This window comes from Bos taurus, chromosome 17 (genome assembly GCF_002263795.3).
Source record: "Bos taurus isolate L1 Dominette 01449 registration number 42190680 breed Hereford chromosome 17, ARS-UCD2.0, whole genome shotgun sequence".
Classification (NCBI taxonomy): domain Eukaryota; kingdom Metazoa; phylum Chordata; class Mammalia; order Artiodactyla; family Bovidae; genus Bos; species Bos taurus.
This window is the reverse complement of record NC_037344.1, coordinates 65346823-65355716: the sequence shown is the minus strand read 5'-3', so window position 1 is coordinate 65355716 and position 8894 is coordinate 65346823. Positions and strand designations below refer to the sequence as shown.

Here is an 8894-nt window from a genome sequence, read left to right as displayed (position 1 = left end):
CTAGGTGATCTCTACCATCCTTCCAGTCCTAACCATCGATGTCTCTATGGAAAGCAGGGTCTGCATACAGTAGCTGCCCAGTAAAGACTGGATAGATCAGGGAATTTCCCGGAGGTCCTGTGGTTAGGACTCTGAGCTGTCATGGCCTAGGGCCTCGGTTAGATCCCTGGTTGGAGACCTGAGATCCCATAAGCTCCATGCCGCAGCCAAAAAAAAAAAAAGATTGGTCAGTTCAATATCTAGAAGTGAAACTCTAGGTAACAAGTAGCATTTATTGAGTTATTTGCCAGACTCCATGTTAAACACCTTGGCAAGCTATGGCCCCCACCTCCTGTTTCTATGGGAACAGAGCCCTGGGCATCGTTTATGTTTATGGCTGTTTTCCTGCCACAGGAGTAGAACTGAGTAGTTAAGAGACCCATGGCCTGGCTCTCTATGGAAAAGGTTTGCTCACCCCAGGACAGGAAATACAAAGGGACAGGGAAGCAGGAAGAGCCAGTGAAAAGTAATGGACACAACAGGGCATGTGGAGGCTTGAGCAGGGTTGAAGGGCAGCAGTAGTTGGCAAGCGGCATTTTTGTGTTTTTCTGTTTTGTTTGCTTTTGTTGCACTGCGTGTGGGATCTTAGTTCCCCAACCAGGGATCAATCCTACACCCACTGCAGCGGACGCTGGGAGTCCTAATCACTGGCCCACCAGGGAAGTCAACTGGCATTTTTGCTAAGCGGGTAGGTAAAAGGAAAAGGGGTTCAAAATGTGAGCAAAAACTCAGCTCAGGGAAGAAAACTTCAGCTGTGGAGGAAAAGCAAGCCGGGGAACAGTTATTCTGGGCACTAGATGGCATTTCTAAAAGGCGAGAGATTGGATCAGATCCTGGGCTGATTTTGAAGGGGCGCTGTTGCTGTTTACGCAGCTAATCAATGCTTCATTCACTTGCAGAAGTTGCCCAGCGGTGGAACAGACTGCCGTTCAAGGGAGGGAGACTGGATTTCAGATGCGGGGATGCTTTTCTTTCATTCGCCCTTCCCCTCCCTCAGACGTTTATCAAACACGCACTGTGGATCTGGCATCAGACACACCACTGATGGGGGCAAGAGTCAGGGCGGAGCATGTTAAGAACAACAGGGCACACAGAAGGGAGAAGGGGAAATGAGAAAGAGAGAGATACAAACAGAGGCAGAGGGAAAACGAGCAGCGAGGGAGACGTACAGACATCTAGAAAGAAGAGATCAAGTCAGAAAATGAAAAGGAAGCACCGAGAGGTTTGAGCCGTGCGCTTTGGGGGTGAATAACGACCTTTCACAGTTCCTCTTTGCCCTGGTGGCCAGCCGCTACTCACAGATCTTAAGCCACTCCAAATCCTTAAGCATTCAGACGCCATGGTCTGCTTGGTTCTAAATGGAGGATGGGGAGGAATGCATCTCTGACTTGCCAGTGGGAGTCCACAACACCTTGCCTGATGGGATGGGTAAAATTAAACCTGGAAAAATAACTGGCCCAGAAGCAAAAAAGTGTCCCACTGTGGGCATTCGGGAAAAGAATTAAAGGAGCTTAGTAGTCAGAGGAGATAAAATTTACAGCCAGAGAATAGTGTAAAGTGGTGTCAAATCACAGACTGTCAGAGCTGGGAGGAACCAGATGATGGTGGTGATCATGGCAGCAGACTAACATTTCTTGGTTTAACATGTTCCAGGCCCTGTTCTAGTTCTGTTACCAGCCTCATCTGTGAATCCTCCCAACAATCTCTGGAGACATGGCCTCCATTTCTCAGAAGAGAAAATGGAGACTGCAAAAGCAAAGCCACTTGCCCAAGTTCAAAGCTAGGGTGGAGCCGGGACTGGCACCCACCTCTCTGAGCCCTGAGCCCACGAAACCCATGATTCTCTAGGTATGGACCCTGGACCATCAGCAGCACCACAGCAGTGACTATCTAAAATGCAGATTCCTGGGCCGCGCCCAGATTCACTGGATGGGAATCTCCAGGGCAGGGGAGCCTCAGATCTGCACTGTGAACCACGTCGTTTCTACAGTCGCTGCAGCTTGCAAATCACCATACGAGACTCAGGTTCCAATCCAGTTCTTAAACTGCTCCACCCACAGCCCTCCAAAAGGGTCTATGGCCTGCAGGTAGTAAACGGAAACATGGGTCAATACGTGCTCACTCCTTTTCCTCTCCCCTTTTGGGTGGTGTAGAGTTTTCTCTCTGTCTGTGAGACTGTTTGATTCTGGCCAGTGGAACGGGAGCAGACGGGGTGATAAAACTGTGAGCTGTGTTTGTGTAGTGTGGCTTGTCTCTTGAGCACCTGCCATCAGCACGAAAAGAATGCACTTCCCAGCCTTGTGGTTGCCAAGGGGAGGGCGAGCGAGGAAAGGACTGGGAGTTTGGGATTAGCAGAGACAAACTACTCTTATGTAAAGGGTGGATAAACAAGGTCCTATTGCATGGCATAGGGAACTGCATTCAGTATTCTATAATAACCCACAATGGAAAAGAATATGAAAAACTATACTTATACACACAACTGAATCACTTTGCTGTACACCTGAAACTCACACAACACTGGAAATCAACTTCAATTTTTTTAAAAAAAGTGCTTCCCAAAGCAGTTGCCCCAGAGCTCCAGAATCAGACACATGGAGCACAGGTGAACTATTCCAAAGCTAGAGTCAAACACAGCCAACCCATACTCTGAAACTAAAACACTCAAGCCACCCTGTACACATGCCAACCACGTGAGTGAGAAAAATAAGTCCTTGTTGTCAGCCACTGAGTGTGGGGATGATTTGTTATGGAGCATCAGCTGACTAAGACACCTAAAATTAAGTACCCTAAATTGTATGCTCATCTTCATTATATGTCCACTTTTGTGGGGAGATTTTTGTGGATTTCATGGTGGCTCAGATGGTAAAGAATCTGCCTGCAAAGCAGGAGACCCGGGTTTGTTCCCTGGGTCAGGTAGATCCTCTGGAGAAGGGAATGGCTATGCACTTCAGTATTCTTGCCTGGAGAACTCCGTGGACAGGAGTCTGGCAGGCTATAGTGTGTGGAGTCACAAAGAGCTGGACTCAACTGGGTGACTAAAACTTTCACTTTCTGGAGAGAGGGTACGTATACCTTCTGGCAAATTCTCAAAGAGACCAGGGACCCCCAAAATACTGAGCCACAGATGTACTTGAAAATTCTCTGCATTCTCAATGGAACCTGAGGCTCTGGGACTGCAGCTGAATGAATCTCCCCTGTCCCTCCCTGCCTCTTAGAATGAAAATGTTTATTTAAGCCTTAAACTTTAAGGGGTCGAGATTGAATATGCTATGGGAGTTTCAAGAAGAGGGCCTGGGTGATGATCTTAAGACTCATTTTCAAATCCTGGAACTCTTAAGTATTACAAGATATGAAATAAATAAGCAGAAGAAAAAAAGCAGTGGGAGAAAAGGACATGGAGTCGTTTTATAAGGTTTTCCTCCTCTTGTACCTTACAACTTACCCATTTATCACCCCAATGGAAAGAAATTTCTCTCCACCACCATGAAATAAACATAAACAACGCAATGTTTGGCCAGATGTGAAAAATGAAAAACAGCAGGCCTCAGGCTGCGTTGGCTTCTATATAAATAAATATACAGAATCTATATTCAACACCTCGATCGGGACAATGATGCTCGCATGTCACAGGACATTAATTTTTTAAAAAACCGTTAGGCAATATTTTTAGGAATTTGTGAAGACACAACTGACGTTGCTTTCGGCCCGCAGGTTGTGAAGTGACAACTCCAAGGACCCTTGGAGGGCAGCAGCGAGGCCCCCTCGGAGGACGTGAAATGAGCCAGCTAAGATTTCATTTGTTTGACGTCACTGCTCATATATTATCCTGAGCTGGAGGCCAAACAAGCCAATCTGGGAACCATCCATTTTCCCCGTGTTGGCCGCATCCCCTTGGCTGTTATCGGCTGAGTATTTCCACACGGATGGTTGGGTTCTGCCCAGTCAGGCAGACGCAACTGGACTTGAATGGGGTCCAGCTGGCAGGATTTCTGACTGCCTGATGCTTTCAAGGAGAGCAGAATTCAAATGGTGACTCCTGAACTGATAGGAGGGGAGGGGAAAAGGGCAGATGTATTTGCATCTGTAAACCAGGGCTACACCGGGATTGGAGAAGGGCCTTCATGGGTAGTGCCGAAGGGATTAGAAGGGCTCCTCCTCCTGCTCAGCCCCCCAGGACAGAATACTCTCTGTCCTTTTGGGTTTTAGTACAGTTTTTTTTTTTTTTTTGGTCATTATTATCAAATAGCCTGGGTTTGGATCCCAGATACACCACTTTTTGCTGTGCACCCATATAGGGCATTACTTGACCTCTCTGTGCTTCTGGAACTTTCTTGCAGAGTGAGGACAATACGCCTTGACAATTAAATGAGCTTGGGAGGTGCGCAGCACAGTGTGGTGGTTAAGAACGCGGGCTCTACAGCTTCTGGTTGGGTTTGAATCCCAGCCCTACCACTCACTCGCTGTGCAGCCTAGGGCAACTTATGTAACCTCTCTGTGCTTCAGTTTCCTCTTCGGTGATAACAGTCCTTACCCTGGAGGCTTGTAAGGTAAGCCTCAGAGGCTAGCCCTGCATGCTCCGCTCGTCCTTAGACATCTGGCTCCTGTTAGACTCACCTCCCTCGGCTAGACTCCTGTGATGCACAAAGACCAGGTCTGTTCACCCCCCTGCGGGCTTGCCTTCAGCACACCAGTGAGACTTTCTTCCGGCGGGTTTCCCTCAACAGTCTGAAGCTGGACCTCTCTAGAGGATGGAGCCAGGAGGTATGCAGAGAGGATGGGTACGATGGTCCATTTACTGAGCGAAGTAAAGAGCGGTCTGGAGGGAAGACAGTGAGGAGATGAGCTTTTCTAGCTTGGAGGAGAGCACTGCAAGATACTATTTTTTTTATTCTGGCTTAAGATATAGCATACAGTAAGCATTGAATAAGTGTAGGATGATGGAAGGGGTGGATGAATAGATGGGTGGATGGATGGATGAATGAATGGATGGATGACGGAGGCATGGATGGGTGGGTGGATGAGACAGACGGATGGATGGATGCATGGCTGGCTGGCTGAATGAATGATATATACTGTATTAATAGTATCCATAGTTAGTGAAGACTCCACAGGCTAAAGCTACGCCCCGACAATGCTATCCTAACTTCAGATGCCAGCTGCAAAGTTAGGGATCCCCAGGCCACCTCATTTCTGACCAACTGACTACAAAGGTAGGATCTCCAGTGTGCGTGCGTGCTAAGTCACTTCAGTCATGTCTAACTCTTTGAAACCCCATGGACTGCAGCCCACCAGGCTCCTCTGTCCATGGGATTCTCCAGGCAAGAATACTGGAGTGGCTTGCCATGCCCTCCTCCAGGGGATCTTCCCGATCCAGGGATTGAACCCGCATCTCCTGTGGCTCCTGCACTGCAGGCAGATTCTTGACCACTGAGCCACCAGGGAAGCCAGGGGACCCCACTACCTCCCTCAAATATGGTAATTCACTGGAACTCAGGAAAGTGCTGTGCTTACAACTACAGTCTCGTCATTAAGGATATAAATTTGGACCAGTCAAATGAAGACACACGTATGATGTGAGGGGCCGAACTGTGTGCCCCTCCAATTCCTACACTGAAGCTCTAACCCTCCAGAACCTCAGGGCGGGACCATGTTTGGAGACAGCACCTTTGAAGAGGTGGTTATGGGAAAATGAGGCCTGAAGGCACGCTGATGTGCTTGCCAACCAGGAAGCCCACCCCAGCCTCCAAGCCCAGCTTTCACCGGGGGTCTGTTAGTAGGCACGGTTGACTGAATCATCAGGCTGATCTCACCTGGCTCAGAGCCTCAGTGCTCTAACCCCGTGGTCGGCCTTTCCAGCCTGGCCAGACCCCCCTCACTGCCCTCCGCCGAAACTATGCGGGGCCCATCCTGAACCAGCTCATTAGCGTGAGCGCTCAGGCTGCTCCTGGGGGCCCACCAGGGTTAACAAAGAGTCTCATCACTTGGGACGTTCCAAGAGTTTCGAGGCTCTGCCTCAGGAACCAGGGATGAGAAACAGCCACATTCTTTATTTTACAACATACAAATGTATGTGCATGATATACATGTTATATATATGGGTGTTCTATTTAATGCATTTAATTGTTCTAATTATATAGTGTATTATATATATATGAAATATATGTTCTTTTTTGTAGACATGTACACACTACTATATATAAAATAGACAACTAATAAGGACACACTGTATAGCTCAGGGAACTCTACACAATACTCTGTAACAGAACCTAAAAAAGAGTAGACACATGTGTATGTGTAACTGATTCACTTTGTTGTAACCCGAAACTAACACAATGTTGAAAATCAACTGTACTTCAATTCAGAAAGGCAAAACCGCGTTCAGCAAGATTACATCTATGAAGTGCCCAGCACGATCCCTGGCACAGGCGGGCACACAACAGGTGTTAAGGACGGGGCTGTGTCCAGACCTTGAACACACGAGAGGTCAACAAACTTTAATTCTCACCACATCTACTCTTCTGGCTACAAGATGGGGAAAGACATAAGCAGGAAAAGATGCAATTTTTCTTTTCAAAAAGCTCACAGCTTTGACCGTGACCAAAGAAAGACCATGGGAACAAAAAGCCATCAAGAGAAAGCATCTATAATTGCATGAGTCAGGGTGCTCCCCGTGGAGAAAGACATACCAACTAAATCAGCGTTTTAAAATGCATTCCTTCACTATGGAGAACAGAATGGAGGTTCCTTTAAAAACTAAAAATAGAGCTACCGAATGACCCTGCAATCCCACAAGGATATACGAACTCCAATGTTCACTGCAGTGCCTTTTACAATAGCCAAGACATGGAAGCAACCTAAATGCCCACCGACAGAGGAATGGATAAAGAGGACGTGGTGCATACATACAACGGAATACGATTCAGCCATTAAAAAGAATAAAATAATGCCATTTGCAGCAGACATCCCTTGTACCTGGAATCCAGAAAGAAATGATACAAATGAACTTACAAAACAGAAGGAGACTCACAGACTTAGAGAAGGAACTTAACAGTTGTTGTGGGGAAGCCTGGGGATGTATTCTGGGGATGGTTAGGGAGTTTGGGATGGACATGTACACTCTGCTATACTCAAAATGGATAACCAACAAGAACCGACTGTACAGCACATGGAACTCTGCTCAGTGTTGTGTAACAGCCCGGAAGGGAGAGGAGTTTAGGGGAAAATGGGTACATGTATATGTATGTCTGAGAACCTTTGGTGTTCACTTGAAACCATCATAACGTTGCTAATCAGCTATACTCTGATATAAAATAAAAAGTTTTTTTTAATACATACCTTGGTCCATAAAAGGCAAAAATCCATTTTTATTTTAAACTGTCAGTGTAGTGGTTAAGAATGTGAGACACAGAACATCTTCAGGTCTGGTTTGATCAGGGGTTATCAACACTATTAAGCCAGCATCTTTCAACAACAAATGATTTGTCGTGTTTGTTGCCTTTACAATTCTGACATAAAATTCACAGCTAACATAATCCACCTATCACATAGTTTAATAGAAAACCACCATTGTGTCATTTTACTGTGTTTGTTACATTTTGGGAAACTGGTTGGGGATTTGGGGTTGACACGTAATGCATTCCCTGGTAGCTCAGATAGTAAAGAATCAGTCTGTAATGCAGGAGACCCAAGTTTGATCCCTGGTATGGACTCGTTGGAAAAGACTCTGATGCTGGGAGGGATTGGGGGCAAGAGGAGAAGGGGACGACAGAGGATGAGATGGCTGGATGGCATCACTGACTCGATGGACGTGAGTCTGAATGAACTTCGGGAGTTGGTGATTTACAGGGAGACCTGGCGTGCTGCGATTCATGGGGTCGCAAAGAGTCGGACACGACTGAGCGACTGATCTGATCTGATCTGATCTGATGGAAGATCCCCTGAAGAAGACAATGGCTACCCTCCCCAGTATTCTTGCCTGGAGAATTCCATGGACAGAGGAGCCTGGTGGTCCATGGGGTCACAAAAAGTTGGACACGACTGAACGACTAACATTTTCACTTTTTTCTTTTGTAATGGACTATAATTTTCCTATTTTAAAACAATGGAAACTAAGACTTCTGCTTCTGGGAAGATCAAAGAGACGTACTTTTCCCCATACCTTCCACCAAGTACAACCAGAAACCCTGGATGTTACATGTGAAACAAACAGAAGACTCTGAAAGGTAAAGAGAAGAAGGAAGAGCAGCTAGGGCCCTCAGCACTCAGGGAAGGACATTAGGGATTGGCCTTGAGGTAGCTGAGACCTGGGACCCTTTACTGCAGTGCCTGTTCCTGGACAAACTTCTCCCTGAGCAACAGAATACAAAGAAACTCCAAAGGACTAAAAATATCTGCACCCATTCCCAGTTGGTGTAACTAGGAACAGTAAGATACAAAAAAGGCCACAAACCAAATGCCATTTCTGAGGTGCCAGGGGCAAAAATCAGGTACTGCCCAAGATCCCTGCCCCCTGCAGAGGGCACCACTGAGGGGTGGGAAGACCACCTAAGCCAACCACCCAACCACCCCCACTCTCACCTTGTCTAACTAGCCAGCTCGCCCTCCCGGGGAGCAACCAGGGCACCTATTTCTTGTTCTCGGCTCCCTCCTGCTTCAGCAGGAGCCGCAATAACGCTTTGCCTGAATGTCTCATCTGGCTTCTCATCAAGCTCTATTGATTAAAGAGTCCAAGAACCTGGGTTGCTAACAGCCTGAGATTTCTCTCGGCCTCATATATCCCAGAGTTGGAGCTGAGGAAGCTGGCAACCCCAAAATACCAAGTGCAGACAGAAGTAAAAAAAAAAAACAAAACA

The 8894-nt window shown here is 46.9% G+C and overlaps 1 long non-coding RNA gene across 1 annotated transcript; it reads left to right on the top strand.

Moving 5' to 3' along the window:
• Positions 1 to 499: 499 nt before the first annotated feature.
• On the top strand, positions 500 to 7376 carry LOC132342638 (uncharacterized). Its single transcript, XR_009491103.1, has 2 exons — positions 500 to 727; positions 939 to 7376. It is a non-coding gene; the product is annotated as an uncharacterized lncRNA (long non-coding RNA).
• The last annotated feature ends 1518 nt before the right edge of the window (positions 7377 to 8894 follow it).